The 21703-nt window shown below is 51.1% G+C and overlaps 1 pseudogene; it reads right to left on the reverse strand.

Moving 5' to 3' along the window:
* Window positions 1-15330: 15330 nt before the first annotated feature.
* Window positions 15331-20242, reverse strand: LOC129018313 (keratin, type I cytoskeletal 17-like; annotated as a pseudogene).
* Window positions 20243-21703: the final 1461 nt, after the last annotated feature.

Raw genomic sequence — 21703 nt, forward strand, 5'->3', positions numbered from 1 at the left:
GAATGATGGCTAACATCTGTTGAGGCCTTACCAAGTGCTGGGTTTTGGGCTAAGTACTTATATTAGTGAAAGTCTAGCAAACACTGCCCACAGTCTAGCAAGGACTCCTTACCTGGAAGTTGCTGAAAGCCTTGGTCATGTTATCTTTGTTCTCCACTCTGTTTCTGGGGAGGATGTTTTCCATGACTATCTGAGATGAGGCTTGGGGCTGGGTGGCCAGAGTTAGCAAATAAAAATACAGAATGGATACTTTTTAGTGTAAGTACATCCCATGCAATATTTGGGACCTACTCGTACAAAAAATGATTTGTTCTTTATCTGAAACTCGAATTTAACAGGGTATCCTAAACTGTATCTGGCAACCCTCTGAAGAAGGAATACCGCTTATAGAGGTGTCTGTTTCCTGTTGGAGATGTCTGTTGATTGGCTTACGTGTGGAACAGGGCTTCTCAACCTTGAATTCACATTAGAATCACTTAGGAGAGTTTTAAAAATTCCAATGCCAGGGCCTCACCTCCAAAGTTATGAATTTAATTGGACTGATGTGGGGCCTGGCATCAGTAATTTAAAAACTCCCCAGGGGATGTTAATGCACAGCCGAGTTTGAGAACCACTGTTGGTGTGGGGTCATAGGCTGGTTTTAACCACCGTTAGGGTTTCAGAGGCAATGCAACTCTGTTCCAATTTTTGAAGGCATCTGATCTACTTACTTTTGGTTCATTCCATTGGATGGTTAATCATAAGCAGAAAATCCATCAGATACAGTTATTTCTAGAACTGGGTTTTTACCACGTCTCTTCCAGCACAGCACTGGGAGCTCTGTGGTCATCCCTTCCACCGCCCACCGGCTCCCCAGTGTATTGACTCCACATTGCCCCCTGCTGGTGAAACAAGTGCGAAGGTCAGCCTCTTTAGCTCCCTGCCTCTGATGAATACAATCGCACCTTCAGAAAGAGCAAGACTGTTCATTGTGATGGTTGATTTTATGCGTCAACTGGACTAAGCTAAGGGATACCCAGATAGCTGATAAACATCATTTCTGAGTGTGTCTGTGCGGTGTTGCAGAAGAGATTAGCATCAGAAGACTAAAGAAGATCTGCCCTCACCAATGCAGGCAGTCATCATCCAATTCACTGAGGTCCCAAATAGAACAAAAAGGACAAGGAAGGGTGACTTTGCTGTCTGCGTTTGAACTGGGACATCCATCTTTTCCTGCCCTCTGACATCCACGCTTCCGATTCTTGAGCCTTCAGACTCAGACAGGGACTTGTACCATCACCTCCCCTTCTTGACCCCTTCTCAGGTCTGTGGACTTGGACCAGGACTGACAACTTCGGCTGCCCTGGTTCTCAGGCCTTCAGACCAAATCACATCACTGGCTTTCCTGGTTCTCCAGCTTGCAGATGGCAGGACTTCTTGGCTTCCATAATTGTGGGAGCCAATTCCCCTAATAAATATCTTGGTATTTGTATCTATACCAACATTGGTATCCAATCTATATCTATAGAGAGAAATAGCCTATTGTTTCTGTTTTTCTGGATGACCAACTAATACATTCATTTTACTATCAAGATGAATATTTACAAGGAGGGATCTGAGAAGGAGGTGGATTGGGCTGCTTCAGGGCCTGCTTGCCTGTCCTGCCTAATCTCTCACCTCCTCATTTCTGCTTATATTAACATTAGCTTGGAGTGGAGAACTCTGCTTTTCTAGTCCTGCAAGCTCCAGATCACTGGATTCTTAATCAGCTTGGTTTTCAGGCAGCAAGCAGAAAGTACATTTTTTTTAAAAATCTACATTTTTTCCCCTTCTCTGCTATCAGATGAATCAGTTTCAGAGTAAGTTAATTTCTTTCTTAATGGGCCTTACTAAGACCAATGCAAGAAACAGTCTCCAATACCCTGCATTTTCCTTTTTGATAAAACCTTGGCTGGAAGATGGCCTTAGAATATATAACAGGCCATGGAGGTAACCAGCTGTTTTGCTAACTAGAGGTGTCCCCACTGACTTTGACCTTAGCTACTGCCTTCAGTCAGTTCCATGTTTGGGGACCTATTACTTACAACATTGCAGTCTATATTAGTTAGGGATGGTTTAAGTCACAGTGTCAGAAAAGTAACTCAGTCTGGCTTAAATGATAAAGGGAACTTGTTAGTTCACGTAACTGAAGCTTCAACAAATAGAATTAGCTTCGGGCAAAACTTGATTCAGTTGGGCTTGTTTTGCCATTGACTATACATGTCTTTCTGAATTTCTGATCTCCCTACATTTGAGAGCTTCATCCTAGAACGAAGTTACTATATTCATCCTCATTACTCTATTGGCAGAATAGCTTCCAGAAACTTCCAGAGCAATGTGGATTGGGAAGATAATGTCTGTATCCTCATATTTTGAGCCAAGAGCCTGAGTTCCACTTTTATTGGTCTGGCGGGCTTGGATTAAGAGCCCATCTCTTAACCCAGGGGTCAGCAAACTATGGCCATTGGGCCCAATTTGACCTACTACCTGTTTTTGTATGGCCTGCAAGCTAAGAAGTTTTTACATTTTAAGTGATTGAAAACAACCAAAAGAAGAATATTTTGAGAAATATGAAAATTGTATGAAATTTGAGTTTTAGTGCCCATAAAAAAGTTTTATTGGAATGCAGTTGGGCTTATTTGTTTGTATATTTTTTACAGCCCACAGTCTAGCAAGGACTCCTTACCTGGAAGGTATCATATTTTCATACGACAAAGCAGAGCTGAGTAGTTGTGAAAGACACCGTAAGACCCACAAAACCTGAAGTAGTTTCCATTTGGTCCTTTACAGAGCAAGTTTGCCAGCCTATATCTTAATTCATCTTTGTGGCCAGGGAGGTGGATTTACTGATTCTTTTGAGCTGATCAGTGTCTATAATAAGCAATGTTGATGGGCTCAAAACCACACAAACTACCAGAGGGGTTGCTTTTCCAAAGAATCATTTAAGGATAAAAGAGGAAGAGAGAGAAAGACCTTGGAACCCAACTAGTATCTACCAAATGTATGTAACTTTCTCATATTAATTCTGTCTTGATATGTGCAGACGACCAATCCCCTGCCTGTGATGACATCACACCAGACATGTTTTTCCCAAATTGGGGGTTCAATCCAGACTCTCCTGTTATATGCCAGTTGTCTTAGGGATTTTCTCACTTTATTCAACACTATACTCAATTTTTACATTAATAACGCAGTAATAATATACCCCTTTGCCATTCTGTATTTTCCTGAATTATTTTACTGGTTGTAAAAGGATTTTGATTGGGATATACCCTGTTGCCCCAAATGATGGCTAGTTCGCAAATCTGAGGCTAAGTTTTCATTATAGACTTTATATTCTAAACTAAGTCACTAACAACTGGGGCCAGACAATCCTTCCAGGGCATTGTAGACGTAGGAAGAGGAAAGAAAGTGGCCACCCTAGTGGGTTCCACCTTTGTGAAGGAGAGGTCTTTACTTCTAACTGCTCTTGAAGCCCAGTGAAGGGGTCTCCAGAGGGTAACTTGTACAAACTGGAAGTGCCTGCAAACAAGGCAACTCCTTTTCCAGTTGGATGTCAGCTTACACAGTGAACCTCATGATTTGCCTGAGCCAAAATTAGCAGGGGAAAAGAAAACAGGAGATAGGAACCAAAGCAGGGAAAAGGATTGTTGGAGGCTGCTCTCCCACCACATGGAATGAGCTTTCCATTGGCCGAATGATCCTGTGGAAGGGAGCTGGGCTCGAGCCATCCTCCCAGTGACACTCCACACAGGTTGGGGGAATCACATGTCCCATTTTGTCTGGGAAGTGACCCAGTTTATGCCAGTTGTGCCAGCATAATTATTAATAATATCCCCTTTGAGTCTTAAAGTGCTCATCCCACCAATAGGAGATCCACTGCTTAGCTTACAAGGATCTTAGCAGTAGCAGGTGGGGTGGTCTCAGGGCTGCTGTCTATAAAGGCCCCTGGACGTCTGGGCAAGAGGGTGCTGAAAGCTAGTCTGCCCATCACCTGTAAGGTCTTGCACTCCCACAGGGCTAGGTTGCTTCATGGTGCTTTTGTGTAACATGCTCAACAGTGTCTTCCAGGCTAGCAAAGGCCCAGGGTATGCTGCCAGTGGTGTGAGCAGAAGAAAGAGGTGGAAGATGTTGGGCAAGGGTGGGATCTCTCACCTAAGAAACTATGCAGAGAGAGGACCCTCAGGAACGCCCATCAGTCTGAGGAAAATATACATGCATTGCCCATAATTTCAATATTTTTTAAAAAGATGCAGGGATAACATAGCAGTGGGGGCAGGGACTACATCTGTAGGTAGTTAAAAGAATTTTTTCTCTCTCTCTTTTAAAAATTTAAATTAAAAAAATTTCTTTTAGAGACAGGATCTTGCTCTGTCACCCAGACTGGAGTACAGTGGTGTGATCACAACCCACTGCAGACTAGAACTTCTGGGCTCAAGCAATCCTCCTGCTTCAGCCCCCTGAGTAGCTAGGACTATAGCTGCACACTACCATGCCTGCTAAGTTAAAAAAAAATTTTTTTGTAGAGACTGGGTCTCACTGTGTTGCCCAGGCTGGTTTCCAACTCCTGGCCTCAAGTATTCCTCTGGCCCTGGCCTCCCAAAGCACTGAGATTACAGGCACAAGCCACCACATCCAGCAACATTTTCTCCTTATATTACCCCCACACAAACCACCCCTCTTCCCACCATACCAGAGGAGTTAAAAAGAGAAGGAAGGTGAGCATCTCTGAACCAAACTAAAGCTTCATTGCACTCCAACTCCCTGAGCTGTTTTTCTCTGGTTGAGGGCGGGGAGAAAGGAAGAAGTAGAAATGTTATTTAAATCAAATTCAATATTAGAGTTCTAAACTGAAGGAATTTTAATAACTGGATGTGACCAAAACATGATGGGATCTCTCCAAGATGTTAAGGTGGAGCTGATGATTGGAGAACAGTTAAGCATTTTATGTTTATACTCTATAACAGTAAGGATAGTATAGGTTGTACCCAGATAACAAACAAACCCCCAATGGAATAACAAGGTAAAAGTTTCCCACTCACACAAAATCTGATGTGGGCTAGATCACTGGTTCTCAACATTTGGTTGCATCAGAATCCTGTGGTGGGCTTGTTTAAACACAGATTCCCGGGTTCCACCTGAGACTCTGATAGTACAGGTCTCAGGTAAGGCTCAAGATTCTGCCTTTCTAATGAGATTTCAGGTGATCCTGATGCTGCTGACCCATGAACTACACTCGGAGCAGTGCTGATCCTAGAGCAGCTCTCCTCCAGGTGGTGACTCGGGAATTCAGGCTGCTTCCATCCTGTAGCTGTAGATTCTGGAATGAGAAAGAAGACAGAAAAGGCATACTGCTTTTAACTGTCTTGGTCCAGAAGTGACATGCTTCACTTAATCTTACAGTTCATTGGCCAGAATTAGCCACAAGAGCCCAATGCAAATGCCATGAAGGGGATCACGTGGACTATTTAGTGAGCACTGCTTTGTCTGTCACTTACCCTTAAAAAAGAGATTAACCAAGGAAAGAGGCCCAGCCAATGTGAACTTGCAGTCTATTAGAATCTTTTGCTTTTCCTTTCCCCTGATTATAATAGGCTGTCAGTTTAGTATTCATCTAATATATGAAGGATTTATGCACTATTCATGTTGTTGAGATGTGAAATAAATCCTAGATCTATTTGAAATATTTTAAAGTTCATGGGCCAATGGTGCCAGTCATCAGAGGTTGAGAGCCCTTAGGGGAAGAAAGGATAAGACTCTATGGCTTCATCAAGGCAGAGGTTGCTACTATCATGATTCCGGATAATGCCCCCACATTTGCCCTAGCTGGTTTGCTATGATGGGCTAGAGGAGGAATATCTCAAAATTGGAAGGGATTATAAAATATTGCATGAGAGAAGCTATTTATGCAGGTGTGTGTGTCTTTCTCTCTCTCTCTCTGTGTGTGTGTGTGTGTGTGTGTGTGTGTGTGTAGAGAGAGAGAGTCCAAATGTACTCTTTGGATCTAGACAGGACACGTTTGTTGCCTTGATCTCTTGAAACAATGGGTAACATAACAGCAGCAAACATTCCTGAAGTTCTCTGAACTAGACTGAAATCTGCAAAGCTCGTGCCCCGGGGACCCAGAGCAAGTGGTTCGAGAGAAGTAAGAGAGAACCAGTTTTTAGCGCAAGCCCCAACTTCTCAAATCTTGGTTTTTGAATTAAAAATCTCATACTCATACTTATGAAAATCAAAGCACAGATAATGGAAAATGAAAAGTGGAGCTCCTCATTTCTTAAAAATCATGGTTGCCAGGGAAATCACATTTAATAGATTTAATCACATCAAATGTTCTTCTTATGTTTATGTAAATATACATAGCTTTTACCAAGGCAAATGTTATTAGATGTACAGTTATCTAATAAATATGTGGTAATATAGATATTGGTATAGAGATACACATATCAAATGTATATTCTATATACATAGTTTTACATTACTATCATAGATACCTTTCATTTCAGTATGTATATCTACTTTATTCTTTTCAGTAATTTCATGTTTATTATGTGGCTATACCATCATGGTTTAAACTATTCATATTTTAAAGAATTTATTTCTATTGGTTGTTTTTACAAACAGAGCTGCAAACAACAGCAATGTGCCAACACTTTGCGTCTTTTCTTTTGTTTTTTTTTTTGAGACGGAGTCTCACTCTGTCACACAGGCTGGAGTGCAGTGGCACGATCTCGGCTCACTGCAACCTCTGCCTCCCAGGTTCAAGCAATTCTCTTGCCTCAGCCTCCCAGGTAGCTGGGATTACAGGCGCCTGCCACCATGCCCGGCTAATTTTTGTATTTTGGTAGAGATGAAGTTTCACCGTGTTGGCCAGGCTGGTCTCCAACTCCTGACCTCAAGCTATCTACCTGCTTCCGCCTCTCAAAGTGCGGGGATTATAGGAGTGAGCCACCGTGCTTGGCCCTCCTTTGTTTCTTTAGATAGTGTTTCTTGAAATAGATTCCTAGAAATAAGATAGATTGAAGAGTATGTAAATTTTAAATTTTTCTACAGACCGTGTCATTGCTCTTCAAAAATGCTGATTACCAAAATGTCACTTTTTGATACTAAAAAATAGATTATTTAAAACACACAAAGTAAGTAGGGCTTATCAAAAAGTTAATATATTTTGCATTTCTCACAAGTGTGTTGAATTTCTCCCCCTTGCATTGTACAGCAGGAATCCTGACTCAGTCTAACTTTCTTATACTTAAAAAAGTATATACTAAAACATAGGCCAGGAGTTAGCCAACGTTTTCTATAAAAGGCCAGATAGTAAATATTGTTGTCTTTGTGGGCTATATAATCTCTGTTGCAATAATGTGATGCCACCTTTGTCTTAGGAAAGCTGCGATAGATAATACATAAAAGGGCGGGAATGGCTCTGTTTCAACAAAACTTTGTTTACAAAACAGGAGTCATACTAGATTTGTTCTGAGGACCATAGTTTCTTAACCTCAGTCTAGGCAATCCGTCAAATAATTCTGCATTCACAATAGAAATCTTGTTGTACATGTTGGCTGACTGTCTTTCCTTTCTTTAATGTTAACCGTCGATTTTGTGGAGCATGGATTCTAGGGAAATAATACCCAGGTAAGAAGTCTATTACCATGTGCGTCTTATTTTTAAAAGAGTGGCTAAATTCTTATTGAGGCCGGGTGCAGTGGCTTATGCCTGTAATCCCAGCACTTCGGGAGGCCTCGGCAGGCAGATCTCTCAAGTTCAGGAGTTCAAGACCAGCCTGGCCAACATGGTGAAGCCCCGTCTCTACTAAAAATACAAAAATTAGTCAGGTGTGTTGGCATGCACCTGTAATCCCAGCTACTTGGGAGGCCGAGGGAGGAGAATCGCTTGAACCCGGGAGGCAGAGGTTGCAGTGAGTTGAGATTGCACCACTGCACTCCAGACTGGGCAACAGAGCAAGACTCCATCTACAAACAAACAAACAAACAAACAAAACTGGGAGACTGAGGTGGGCAGATCACAAGGTCAGAAGTTTGAGACCAGCCTGGCCAATATGGTGAAACCCCATCTCTACTAAAAATACAAAAATTAGCTGGGCATGGTGGCGGGCATCTATAGTCCCAGCTACTTGGGGGACTGAGGCAGGAGAATTGCTTGAACCCGGGAGGCGAAGGTTGCAGTGAGCTGACATTGTGCCACTGCACTCCAGCCTGGGCAACAGAGCAAGACTCCATCTCAAAAAAAAAAAAAAAGTCTTATTGACAAATTCAGTAGTTTTTTTGTCTTTAGTCTGCATGTGTATCACTTGGGGGGGTTGGTAAAAATCTAGATTCCCACAACCAAACCCAGTTCTCTTGTGAGCATTTTAAACAACCATCCCAGGTGGTTCTGGGCTTCTCAGAGGTTTGCATATTGGTTACATTATTTATTCGCTGCATGACCGTGGACAAGCTGTTTTAACTCTCTGAGCCAACATTTCCTCTTCTATCAAATGGGAATATTAATAATACTTAGCCCTTGGAGACATTGTTAGAATTTGAAGGACAGTGAGTAATTTTTAAGAGAGCTTGACTTGTGAGAAAAATAAACTTAAATGCACGAGTATATATATCAAGCACAAATTTACCTAGTTCATATGCATTATACACTGGGTGCATAATATTTTATAAAATAATCATTGTTTTATGAAATAGTGTTTCATTATTTGGGAAGAGGCATTATTGTCATTTCCTTTCTGCTGACTTCCCCTCTTCAGAGTTTTCTACTCTTCCCCTCCCATCCCACCGCCTTGCTTTGTCACAAAACAAAGCCAATAGAATCACCAACAGTTTAAGACTGGTTTACTCAAAACGAATTCATTGTTTTACATAGCGGAACACAGAAATGATAAATAATGTTCTACAAATATTTGTTGGTTGACAGCTTTGGAACTATGTCCTCTAGAAAAAGCTGAACGTAGCCACCCACCTTGTATGAGAGCCGCAAAGAATAGCCATGTGCCTGAATATATGTCAACCACTGTGTGACTGGAGGGGCTGAGGAAGGGGTGTAGACAGCGTTGTGGGATCCCTTCTGACAAGCAGTCAAGAACACATAGAAATACATTACAAAAATTAAATAATCTAGGTAAGTTGAAATGCATGTTAAGAAGAGTCCCAGAGTGAGGTTGCTTGGGTAGGGGTAGGTTCAGGAACTGAAGGGACGTCCCTAGGGCCTGGGCCCCTGCTTCCTAATCTGCCACAAATGTAACAGTGTCTTGTTGCTTCCAGGTCACTCAGGGATTCAACTCTAAGGTCAATGATGCACTTGGCACCAGAACTCGATGGGGTTGGCACAGACCTGCCAGTCTCAGCCGCTTTCAGTCTGGAAGCTGTTAAAAGACAGAGTTATAAAAATTGAGGAATCAGCAAGGGAATTCCTGGTCCCCTCTCTGTCTTGGCAAGCGTAGGGCCTGTCCACTTGCTCAGGACTCTTTATCCAACCTCAGCTCCCTAGACCTTTCCTCAGTGGCTCAGGGGGTCTCCTCAGGCAGCATTCTCCTGCTAACACTTCCTCCTCTCTTCCCTCTGCTGGGGGCAGCTCTTTCCTGTTTCCTTGCAGACCCCAGGTCAGGCCAGAAAACACATCTCTGGCCCTTCCCTGTGTCCCATCACCAGATAGGACCTCAAAGGCCTGGGGTCCCCAGGATGGCCCTCATACCAGCTGGTGCCCTTGCAGGCTGCCTCCCTCCAAGTCCTGCCTCTCTCCAGAGATGGGCAGGAGCACCAGCCCTTACCTGGCACCAGCTGTGAGTCTCATAATTGCCATCTACCATTTTGCTAAGAGGCTTCTGGGGGTCCTAGGAAAAGCAGCAGACACCTTGGTGCTTGGGGACCTGGGCATTCTGAGGGAAGGAGCAGTGTGACCCTGAGTCATTTTTCACTGGGGACAAGTGAGCCAACTCCTTCTACCCAGTGATAAAATCAGAAGGAAGTAGATGGAGACAGCACTATTCAGGGGATGATTTGGGGATAAGAAAAACTGGCAGGAAGTTGGGGATTTGGGGGTGAGAAGAACTAGCAGGAAGTTGGGGATTTGGGGGTGTGCACAGAAGAGGACAGGGCTTGGGCACTCAGTCACCGGCCCCCTTCTGGGGTCTAAGCTGTGTCCCCTTCTCTCAAGAGGTAAGCCCTGAGTCATGGGAAGACGGAAATGGCAGCTGATGAGAGAGGATGGTTTTTAAGCACCATGGTGTCTTGTTGACTTGCGCATGCTAGGGGTTCTTGGTGGCCACAGGGCTCAGGGTATTTGCAAGAATAGTTCAAGTGCTCACTTGTCTTGGGGCTGTTTATGGGGAAGTGGTTTCCACAGTGAGAGGAGGTGAGATATTGGTGTCACCCCAGACCACACTTAGCTAGTTCCTTCTCACTAAAGCTCTGTAGCCAGATCTATATGCTTTTTAAAAATGTTCCATACTTTATTATTTTATTCTTTCACAATCAATCGGCATACCTCATTTTATAATTAGAAATAGATTTAGTTGGTTTTAATGATCTTTGTTTCTGAGATGCCCCTGGTCTCGTGGGGGCAGGTAGCGAATGTGAACAGGTAATTGTAGCATTTAGCAGACAGTGCTAAGACTCTTAGTAGAAAAAGAAATGAAAGCTCAGAACCTCATGAGGGGAAGAAGTGACCTTCCACCAAGGGATTGGGGAAGGGTTCATGGAAGGGATGGAACTTTAGTTGTGTCTGCATAACTGCCCGGGATTTAGGCATCTATAGAGGGGCGGGCAGTGGAGGCCCAGCTGAGGCAGAGTCCTGGGTGTGACATAGTGGGCTCAGAGGAAACAGGGGGTGCTTCAGTGGAGCTGCAGAGCAGTGGGGGTAAATATGGATAATAAAGCTAAATTGGGACCAAATCAGTACAGGCCTTGAAATCCCCTCGATGGGGTTAGAGTTGATACTGCTGAGCCTCAGCAGTAGAGGAGGGGGCTGCCCTCCTGGCCTTGATCCCGGAAAGGGTCCCAGCAGAGGGAGGCACCAGCAAGGCCTCAGAAGATCTGAGTTGACAGAGGAGGAGGAGGTGTTTCCTCTGCATCAGTGATGCACACCTGCCCCAAGGTGACCAAGGGCCAGGACCACTAAGCCTGGTGAGCACAGAGAAGCCCGGTGGGCATTCTCCAGGCAGAGGATTCCTCCCCACACCCTGCCTCCTTCCTCCCTCCTTCGTCCTGCCCATGTCAAGCATGAGGCATGAGATCATGGCATACCTGAGGAGGCCAGGAAACACCGTTGGCCAATGCCGCGCCTTGGCTTGCAGTGATTCTCCAACCAGACAGATCATCAGAGTCCCCAAGAAGATTCGCAGCCCTGCTCCAACTCCTGCATCAGCACCACTCAGGACAAGCCTGCTGGTGGGGCTGTTTTACAAGCTCCCTAGCCAACTCAGGCTGGGAAGGCAGGAGGCAGCTTAGGGGGCTGAGGAGGGAGACAGAGAAGCTGAGGGGAGAGAGGGGGCTGCGGCAGGGCCCCCAGCCCCGGGTGGACAAGCCAGAGCCACAGGCTTCAGGGCAGGAGGAAGGAAAAGTAGAGCCCCACTGAGCCAGGACAGAGCAGCCTGGAATCGGGGCAAGCAGGGGCGAAAACTTGGGCAGGACATTCAGCCTCTCTGAGCCTCAGTTTCCTTCTCTGGGAAATGGGAATAACAGCCCTGCCTCACAGGCATATTAGGGGATTCGAGGCCAAATAAATAAAGCACCTGGCAAAGGCTGGTGGCTAGCGTTATGTTTATGAGCAGGTGTTTATAAAGCACCTACTATGTGCCTGGCACTGTGCTGGGCACTCAGACTCAAAGAACAAGACAGAGAAGCCCTGGAGACATAGTCTTCTGGGGGAGAAGGTGGTAAAGACAACCCCAATACACCAATACACTAAAGTCAGGCCACGATGGGGTGCTGGGGCCCTGCAGAGAAACAGAAGAAGCAGGGTTCCTGGGGGAGAACGAATGTCCAGGCCCAGGCTCTGCCCCGTGACGGCTCCCGGGATCTGGGGAAATCTGTGAGTGCCAGGCCCACCTTCGGGGGTCTTCTCCCCTCCTGCATGTTTGACGTCCCCCTTCTGAAAGTGGGGCTGTCATAGCCCTTCACAATCCAACCACAGATCCGCAGCTTCTGCCCCGATGACGGGGTGAAACATTCTGTGCAGTGGGCAGGGCGGGTGTGGACGAACTGTGAGTCCCTCCATGAGTCCCATAGCTGGGTCCCCAGTCCAGCCCAGGCGCATGTCCTCAGCAGCCTGGCCCACTTGGGGTGCCTGTTCTGCACAAACAAGAGGCCCGGACTCCTGTGTGAGTCTCAGGAAACCCCCAAGAGGGGCTCCCGTTGCCCCCACCCCAGGAATGTGAGCGGGAAGCTGGTGCCCTCAGGGAAGGCTGCGGACCCCAGGGGGTGTGGGAGAAAGAGTGGGCCTCTCTCAGGGATGTTTCTTCAAATGGTCACTACAGCTCAGGGTGAGGACGGGCCTCTGTCAAGCTCAGTTATCCCCTCGGCTCTGTGCATGTGGGGAGACCTGCCTGGCTCTGCTCCCTCTGTTCCCCTCATCTCCCCAAAACCTTGGTTGCCACAGGAGACCCACACTGCATAAGGGCTGAGGGACTGTTGTCAGTCCCTCAGGTCCCCTCGGGGCAGGCACTGGCTCTCGGGGTCAGGACTGGTGTCTCCTCCTTCCCCTGGACTCAGTGCAAACCAGACGCAGAGCGATGTCATGCCCTGGATGGGTGTCCCCCACCACATCCATCTCCCTACAAGACATGCTGCCAGGTCAGCCCCTGCAAGGGGGGTCTGGAGGCAGGCTACCACTGGCATGGGCCTGGCCTGAGAGTCCTATGTGTGTGTCCATCACACGAGACCAGGTGTGGCAGCTCCATAGAGCAACCACAGATCTGCAGCTTCTGCCTTGATGACAGGGGGTGAAACATTCTGGGCAGTGGGCAGGGCGGGTGTGGACGAACTGTGAGTCCCTCGTTGAGTCCCATAGCTGGATCCCCAATCCAGCCCAGGCACATGTCCCCAGCATCCTGGGCCCACTTGGGGTCCTTGGACAAAGTCACTCAAGTCTCCCCACCAGCCCCTGGCAACCACTACCTCTACTGGCTCAGCTATCTGGGCACACCGGGCGCCTCCCCCATTCTGGCCTCTTGAGCCTCCCACCCACTCACTTTGTGGAGAAGGGCTTCTTCCCCAGCAGAGGGGCACAGTCTGGGGCTGTCTCTGGTCCTTCCCACACTCTGACCCCTCCTCATTCACGCCATCAGTAATTGCGGACCCCAGGCTCTACAGGAGGGAGAGATAGTCCTGCCTGGAGCCTGAGGTGGGGGAGGAGGGGGGCTTGGCTCCTCTTCCCAGCACGGAAGCGGGGCCCACTCCCCTCCTGCGCCTGTCTCCACTATTGACCCCCCAGGCTTCGGGACAAGGGCTGAGTCACTGCTCCTTGGAGCCTCAGTGTCCCCATCCACACAACGAGGCGCCTTCCCCCAGACCCTCCCTGCTTCCGGGGACTATTCAGATAAGTGAAGTCACCCTCCAGAATGAGCCATCTGCAGCCCAGGGCTGGTTCTTCTGGTTGTGGCGGGATGTGTGGTGGGGGCCTGGTGCAAACAGTGCCTCCCTCCTGCCCTCCATGGCGCCACATTTTTTGCCAGAGAGCAGGGAGACATCAGCCTGTGACGGAGCAGAGCCTGCCCTTGTTTTGAGTCGTGCAGATGCCACTGCAGGCGCAAGTCCCCGACTCCAGGCAGCCATCTCCCCTGCAGAGAGAAACACTCTCCCGGAATGTAGGGATGTCGTAGCTCCGAGGTCCAGGGAGGGCCTGTGACCAGCCCAAAGTCACCCATTCCCCAGTGGTCAGTACCCACCCCTATCCCTGGCCTCTGCCAGTCCCAAACCCCCACCAACCCAGGCTTAGAAGGCTCTGGTCACTCCCATTCTCCTCGGGTCTGGGCCCCACCCCCAGCCTCCAGGCACCAGGAGAGAGAGGGTGTTTGGGGGCCCTGGTCTAATTCTGCAGCAGCAGAGACACCATAGGTCCAGCAGTGATGAGGTGGAGGCATCCTCCCCCCACTAACCCCCTGCTTGAAGAAAACCAGGAAAGCAGGCCAACCCGCCTGGCAGTTTCCAGATTTACTAGAAGGAAGATTTCCAGGTGTCAGGTTCACCTCCCACAGACTGCTCCCCACAGCCACGTTTGCTGCCAACAGCAAGAGCTGGGGCTGGTGCTCAGAGGGTGCTGGGAGTGGCTGGAGCAGGACTGTTCCTTCTCATTTTCCTAGGAGGCAGTTTCTACCCTCCCTCACGCCACCCCTGTCCCTAGTGGGGAACCAAAGAGGATCCAGACCGCCAGGGAGAGTGGCACTGCTCCCTGGGCACAGCCACCCCATTGGCAGTGCATCCCCACTCTGCCCCGTCTGCATCCTGAGCAACAGCTGACCATGTGAGGAAAAATCCCTGAGAGAGGCCCCACCCTTTCTCCCATACCTGCCTGGGGTCTGTAGCCTTCCCTGAAAACACCAGCCTCCCGCTCACATTCCCAGGGCAGAGGCAACGGGAGCCCCTCTCAGGGATTTCCTGAGACTCACACAGGTGTCTGGGCCCCAACCACCCAGCCTGCCTCCCCCACCCACCCTCCCTTTGTACTTATCCCAGCCCTCGACCACCTCCTGCCCCATCTAAGGGGAGGTCACAGCCCACAGGACTGGGAGGAGCAACTGATTGAGTGAGTCATCTCTGAGGATTCAGGCTCCCACACCTGAGATCTTCCCATCCATTTATGGATGAGAAAGCAAAGCTCAGTGAGGGGAAGTGACTGCCTAACTTCCCAAGGTCACAGAGCTACTCACAGGGCAAGCAGTGGCCACCTAGGACCACACCTGATACACAGACTCCACCCCGGGTCTAGCGCAGCCTGGACCACCCCCTGAAAATCTCCAACCCTTGGAAGATGCAAGCACCCCCGTCCAAACTTTCCCTAAGACTTACTCTTTATGCTGGTCTAAGCTGACCCCTGACCTGCCAGTTAACAACAGGGGGTAGCCAAGCACCATCTCCCCTCATCCTCACTCCTTCCCATTTCACCCTTTTGTCCCTAGTGCCCACTTCAGGGGCCAGAACAAGGACACATTTCGTAGCTGAGTCAACGAGCTTTATTGTCATCAGGCAGGGAAGCATGGGGAAGGGACTGAAGCAGGGGGCTGAGGCTGGAGAGGCCAGAGACTGCAGGGCAGATGGGGCAGCTGCCTCCCTGCCTCCTGGGGGGCTGGCTGGGGAAGCCGAGTCCTCAGCGGGTGGTCTGGTGGACCTGCTCGCGGGAGGAGATGACCTTGCCATCCTGGACCTCTTCCACAATGGTACACACCTGACGGGTGGTCACCACTGCAGGAGAAGCAGGCACTTTGAAGTGGGTAGGGGCCAGGAGACCCTCGCTTGCCCCCTAGCCCTCATGGACAGGAGCCAGCTCTCTCCCTCATCCTCCCCCAGGTGCTGTGAGTGCCTCCACTGGCACCTCGACATCACACTGCACACACATCCCTTCTGTCCCTGCCACCGCCTCCCTTCTATCCCATCCCTCTGCCGGTGGCCCCGTGTGAGTCTTGCCTCCGCAGATGGGTTATTTGACTCTGACCCAGTGTGTCCTGCCAGGGAGGAGCCATGTAGACTCCATGAAATCCATCTTCATTTCTCTGCAGTCTCCAGGAGGACATAGATTTGCTCCCATCTCCCCCATCAGACTGGGATCGCCAAGACAAAAGCCAGGCCCCTATCTCCTCCATTAGACTAAGAACCCTGGGACTAGGATCATATATTCTCCATCAGACTGGAATTTGGAGGACAAGGACCATGTCCCTATCTCCCACCAGGCTAGCGTCCCCAGAGACAGGACTGTTTTTGCTCATCCAAAAGCTGTCAAGAGCAAAGATCATGAGACCATTTTCCTATCTTCCCATCAGATGACAATCTCCAGAGCTGGGACCTGTCTCCTCCATCAGACTAGGATCTCCAAGGTAAGGACCAGTTCCCTGGCCCACCCCCATCAGACCAGACGGCGTCTCTCTCATTTGATCTTTTCCTGAGTATCAATCCTCGGCGCTAATGGGTTACTTCCCCCACCCCTGCTGAGGGACAGCCATCAACTCCTGGAGCTCCTGGGGACCCTGCCCCAGCAGTGTGCAGGTGGGCTCCCTGTCCCATGCACCCAATCCCCAGGGCCTCAGCCACAAAGATGCTTATGTTCTTTCTTGTACTGAGTCAGGCTGAAAGAAAAAAAAAAAAAACAGAGAGGAAATTAGATGTGAGTCTGAGAGCCCCACCCCTGCCAAGAGGTCTGCAGCCCTGACCCCAGGCTCCCCCACTCACTGGGCATACTCGCCCTCCAGCAGGCGGTGGTAGGTGGCAATCTCCTGCTCCAGCCACGTCTTCACGTCCAGCAGGATCTTGTACTCCTGGTTCTGCTGCTCCATCTCGCAGCGAAGCTGGGCCAGCTGCTCCTCCACGCTGCCGATCAGCCCCTGGATCTGGGACAGCTGCACGCAGTAGCAGTTCTCTGTCTCCGCCAGGTTGCCCTCCAGGGATGCTTTCTGCAGGACGGCAGGAAGACCAGGGGTCAGTGAGGGTTGTCAGTGTCCTCTTCTGGGCCCACCCCCATGCACAGGACTGTTCCTACCACGCTGAGCTGGGACTGCAGCTTGATCTCCAAGGCCTGCATGGTGCGCCAGAGCTCCAAAATCTCGCTCTTACCACTCTGGACCAGCTCGCTGTTGGTAGCCACCTCACAGTTCAGCTCCTCTGTCTGCAGACAGGACACAGGACAGGGTGGTGTGAGCTTGGATCCCTCTCCCAAGTCAGGCCTCCTCCCAAATCTAACTGTGGGGAGAGTGGTGCCTTCTTACCAGCTTCCCACGTCCCAAAGCCCAGAAACATGCCATTTGAAATGTTAACTTTTTATGGTTAATCCCTGCGTGTGGGAGGCACAGACTGGAAACTTGAGAACCAGCCAGAACATGTAGCCTGGCTCTTGGTGCTAGTTCCTGACTTCTTGAGAGAGAGGTGGGGACTCCCAAGGTACTTACCCTCTGCCTTTATTCTGTAGGGGCTCCCTACCTCCCCACCCACCCCCCAGATCCCAGCTTGAGCTCAGCTCCAGGTCTGTTGATGCAGGGGGTGACCCTGTGGTCCACGCAGCTTGCTGAGGAGGGGGGACCTCCAAGACACCTGGCTGTGGGCTTACTGTCAGTGCTAAGGCCCCTGAGCCCCAGCCCCAAAAGAGAGACCTCTGGCCTGCAGCAGCCCCCACCTTGCTGAAGAACCAATCCTCGGCATCCTTGCGGTTCTTCTCTGCCATCTTCTCATACTGGTCACGCATCTCGTTCAGGATGCGGCTCAGGTCCATGCCTGGGGCAGCATCCATCTCCACATTGATCTCACCAGCCATCTGGCCTCGCAGGGCATTCATCTCCTATGGAAAAAGGGGATGTGGATGTGCGCATCTGGACCCATCCTGACCTCTCACTCCCAAGCCTTCCCCCACAAGGGGACCCCACTCCCCACAAGGACCCCTCCTTTGTTCTCCCTCTGCTCTATCTGACCCTCTAAATGATTTTCATTCATCTGCTGAGTATTGCCTCAACCATCAGACTCTATCTCCCCCATTAGACCAAGGGCTCTCCAAAATAAAATCTAATTATAGGCCTATGCCCCAAAAATTTCCCCTCTAATTTCCAAGCTTCTATGTAGATGTTCAGCTTTGAGAGTTTGAAATGGGACAAGAAGGAGACTTCCTTACTTATCCCCCACCCTCGTGAGGGAGGCCAGGGCAGGTAGAGGGAACCTCTGCGGGCCCTTGAGAGGTTCCTTGGGTACCGAGAAGCAGTGTGGTACAAAGAGGAGTCTGCCCTGCACGCTGGACCCCAAGGATCAGGGCTCTGCAGACAGGGAAGCTCTCTAAGGTGACTAATCGCAGTGCACCTGCTCTGCTCTCTCCCACGGCCTCAGACATGGCCCAGCCCCGGGGCTCTGCCACGCACTCCTCAGCATCTTTGACCTTCTGCCCCAGCCACCTCACCTCCTCATGGTTCTTCTTCAGGTAGGCCAGCTCCTCCTTGAGGTTCTCAATCTGCATCTCCAGGTCGGCTCTGGCCAGGGTCAGCTCATCCAGCACCCTGCGCAGGCCATTGATGTCGGCCTCCACACTCAGGTGCAGGGCCTGCTCTGTCTCAAACCTGCCTTGGGAATCAGGGACTTCAGCCCAGGCTGCTTGGACCTGCAGGTCCAGGTCCTGGCTGCTCACCTGCCTTCATTTTGCCAGGACTCTAACGGGTTGGAAGGGCTGATGAGAGGGTCGAGTGGAAATGAATTCCAGCCCCGGGGCACCGGGACCATCACAGGGCCAGATCCCATGCCCACCAGCTTCCTTACTTCTCTCTGCCTCTCACCTCCTCTCCCTCTCTTCTATTCCCTGCCTAAGCCCAGCAACCTTTAGAACCGGCTGCCTTCACTGCATCCTGGACTAAGGAGTGGGGCTCCTAGGACTGCACCACCCTGAGCTCCTGGGCCTTGCCACAAGCAACCAAGGAGTCCTGGGGTCAGGAGGGGTACCCTGAGATCCTCCCCCAGCTGGCCCAGGCTGCCCAAGCCCACAGCTAGGACTCACTTGGTGCGGAAGTCAGCAGCAGCCAGATGGGCATTGTCAATCTGTAGCAGGATGTAGGCATTGTCCACGGTGGCTGTGAGGATCTGAGGAGATGGGAGAGTAGTCAGGTCATTGGTTGGGGGTGGCTGAGCCCACACCAGGGTTCTGAGCAGATCTTCCTGCCTGGGGGCCTCTTTTCCCACCCAGCCCCTCCCTTGCCCCATGCTGTATTATTGGCAGAGGAAGGGCAAGCAGGAGTCTGAAGGGCTGAAAGGTGCCTCTTCTTTGCCTGCTACTCAGTACCCCACCAGACCCCCATGCCAGGCTCAGCCTTAAAAGAGAAGAGACAGCTGGCTGGGAGTATGAGGCAACCAGAAAAGAAAGGGAAAATGTCCACAGGGCAGAAGCTGTCCCAGAATTCTAGAACAAGGGAGGGGATGTGGGCAACCCCCTAGTTTTACAATCAGCTAGAGGGTGCCCCTGACAGGCTCCCCCAAAAAGGGGGCTAAAGGAGCCCTCACCAAAGAGTGGTTCCAAATCAGAAGTCAGGACCCCTCCTAATCCCTAACCCTGGGCTCCAGCCAGCAGCCCCACCCCCTGGGGTTTGCTGAGCCCGTCTTAAGGGACAGCAGGAGGAAAGGAGAAGCCAGAAAAATCCCCAAATAAGGCACATCAGAGGCCTTCCCCACTCTGAGGTCCCACCCTCTCCTTTCTGCCTCCCCCTGCAGCAGGTGATATCGGGAGCTCACTCAGACACCCCCACTCCACATCTCCCAAAACCCCCTCCTGCTGACGCAAGACACCATGCATCCAGCAGCCCACGGGTCCAGCCCTCCATCTACATCCTCCTGCCTCATCCTACAACCTCTCCAGGTGGAGGAGCTCCACCAGGGAGAAACTGAGGCTCCCGGGGCTCCACGAGGCCTGTTTGTTCCTGACTCAGCCTGCTGCCCCCAGAAAAGGGGCATGTGGGCCACACAGGGGCCCCAAGGCAGGTTCCCAGAAGCTAAGCCACAGCCAAACCACCCTTGGCTCCCTGAGACCCTATGGCTGGACTCTAGGCCTTTGGCCAGGGCAGGAGTTGGGGGAAAGAAGTCATGCCCCCTGGAGACCCCTCCCACCAGCAGGCCCTACCTTGTTCTGCAGCTCCTTGATTGTCCTGTAGTACTGGCTGTAGGCACAGGTGGGCCCCGGGGCCTGCCTCTGGTACCAGTCACGGATCTTCACCTCCAGCTCAGTGTTGGCCTCCTCCAGGGCGCGCACCTTGTCCAGGTAGGAGGCCAGGCGGTCATTGAGGTTCTGCATGGTGGCCTTCTCACCTCCGGCCAGCAGCCCATCAACGCCCCCAAAGCTGCTGCCATAGCCACCGCCAGAGCCAAAGCTGTAGCAGCTGGAGTAGCTGCTGCCCCGAGGGCGCTGCCCAGGCCACCAGCAGATCCCAGCCTGCAGGAGCCGGCACCCAGGCCGCCAGACAGCCGGCAGGAAGTGCAGGACGAGCCGCCCCCAGGCCGGAGGAGCACTTGATGGAGCTGGAGGAGGTGAACTGGCGGATGGTCGTGGTCATGGTGGCGGCGGCAGGAGGCAGGCACACAGGAGAAGGGCTGGGGAGGAGAGGGGCCCCAAGTTGTGTAGGGCTGCCGGGGTTCACATGCTTCCTTTATAGGCCACCAAGTGGGCGTCACGACTACAACAGGCTTGCTCCTCTGTTTCCATTCCCCTGGGCTTTCATCACCACGGGCCACCTGCCAGCTCCCAGGTGGCTGGGGGCCCCCTCCCCGCCCATCATCAGGAATTTGCCTCATTTCTCCAAATCCTCGTGCTGGGTGCCGCGCGTGTGCGTGTGCGTGCCACTGCTCTCAGGCCTGTCACCTGTGATTCGGGCGGGCCCTCCAGCTACGCTTTCCCATGACCTAATATGGAAAAAAGGAGAAGGCAGGACTGCACCGTCCCCAGGCCCTCCCAGGCAGCCACCACCCCAGCCTGGCCCACCTCAACCCTGTTTGGTGGGGAAATGGGTTGCAGTGTCAGGTGACCGCCCCCCCCCGCCGAAGTTGCTGTCTTTCACTCCACACTGCTCCACCCATGGTGCTGGCCCGGGGCTGGGTGCTGAAGAGAAAGAGGGTACCGAGAGCCTATCCTGCCTTGGAAACTGAGCCCAAACCCACTAGGCCCACCTCACAGCACAGAAATGCTATCAAGTCTCGGAGACCAACCCACATCGCAGATAAATTGGGGCTCCAGAGGGGTGCAGTGTCCACACTGGCCCCTTCTGCAGAGCCTGACACCCAGGAATGCACTCTAGGGGCTACAGTTCCATCCAGTCAGCTTCTGTCCCTGCCCCATCCCTAGAAGCCTTTGCTAAACCAGTCTCCTCGTGTAAACCTTTCCCCAGGTTTATACTCCAGGCTGGGGTGGGCAAACAGGGGTTCAGCTATAGGATGGGGAAATGGTGGGCTGTGCTAAGAGAGGATCTAAACCAACTGAGAAGGGGATGCCCCCTTCCACTCCTCTCACCCTTCTGTACCCCAAGAGACCTCAGGGTCAGGTGAGGGGCATTTATCTCAGGTCTCAGCCCACAGGAAACCTAAAGGACATTGGCCAAGAAGAGGCTTTTACAGAGACCTCATCCAGCTCCCTCCCCGCTCCAGGCTCCCCAAGATGTGCCTCCTCGGGTGGGCCATGTGCCCCACCCCACAGCCTCACCCTGCCCTGCCCACCACCCCAAGCCCCGCCCTGGGTCCCAGGGTCCCGCCAGGCCCGCTGGGTGGAAGGTGGTCATGTTTCAGACTGCTGATGGCTTCCACTTCCCAGACAGGCCCAGATAGCCCCGCCAGCAGCCGAGAGAGATTCCTCAATAGCCCAGTGGCTGCCAAGCCACCAAAGCAAACAGGGCACCCCCCCCACGCATACACGCACAGCGGCCACCCCGCCTCACACACACCCTGAGCTGGGCAGAGCCGGTCTGGTTTCCTGGGCTGGCTGCGTCGCTCTCACCCCCTCTCACTCATCAATGCCCTGGACCACT

This window comes from Pongo pygmaeus, chromosome 19, assembly GCF_028885625.2.
Source record: "Pongo pygmaeus isolate AG05252 chromosome 19, NHGRI_mPonPyg2-v2.0_pri, whole genome shotgun sequence".
NCBI lineage: Eukaryota > Metazoa > Chordata > Mammalia > Primates > Hominidae > Pongo > Pongo pygmaeus.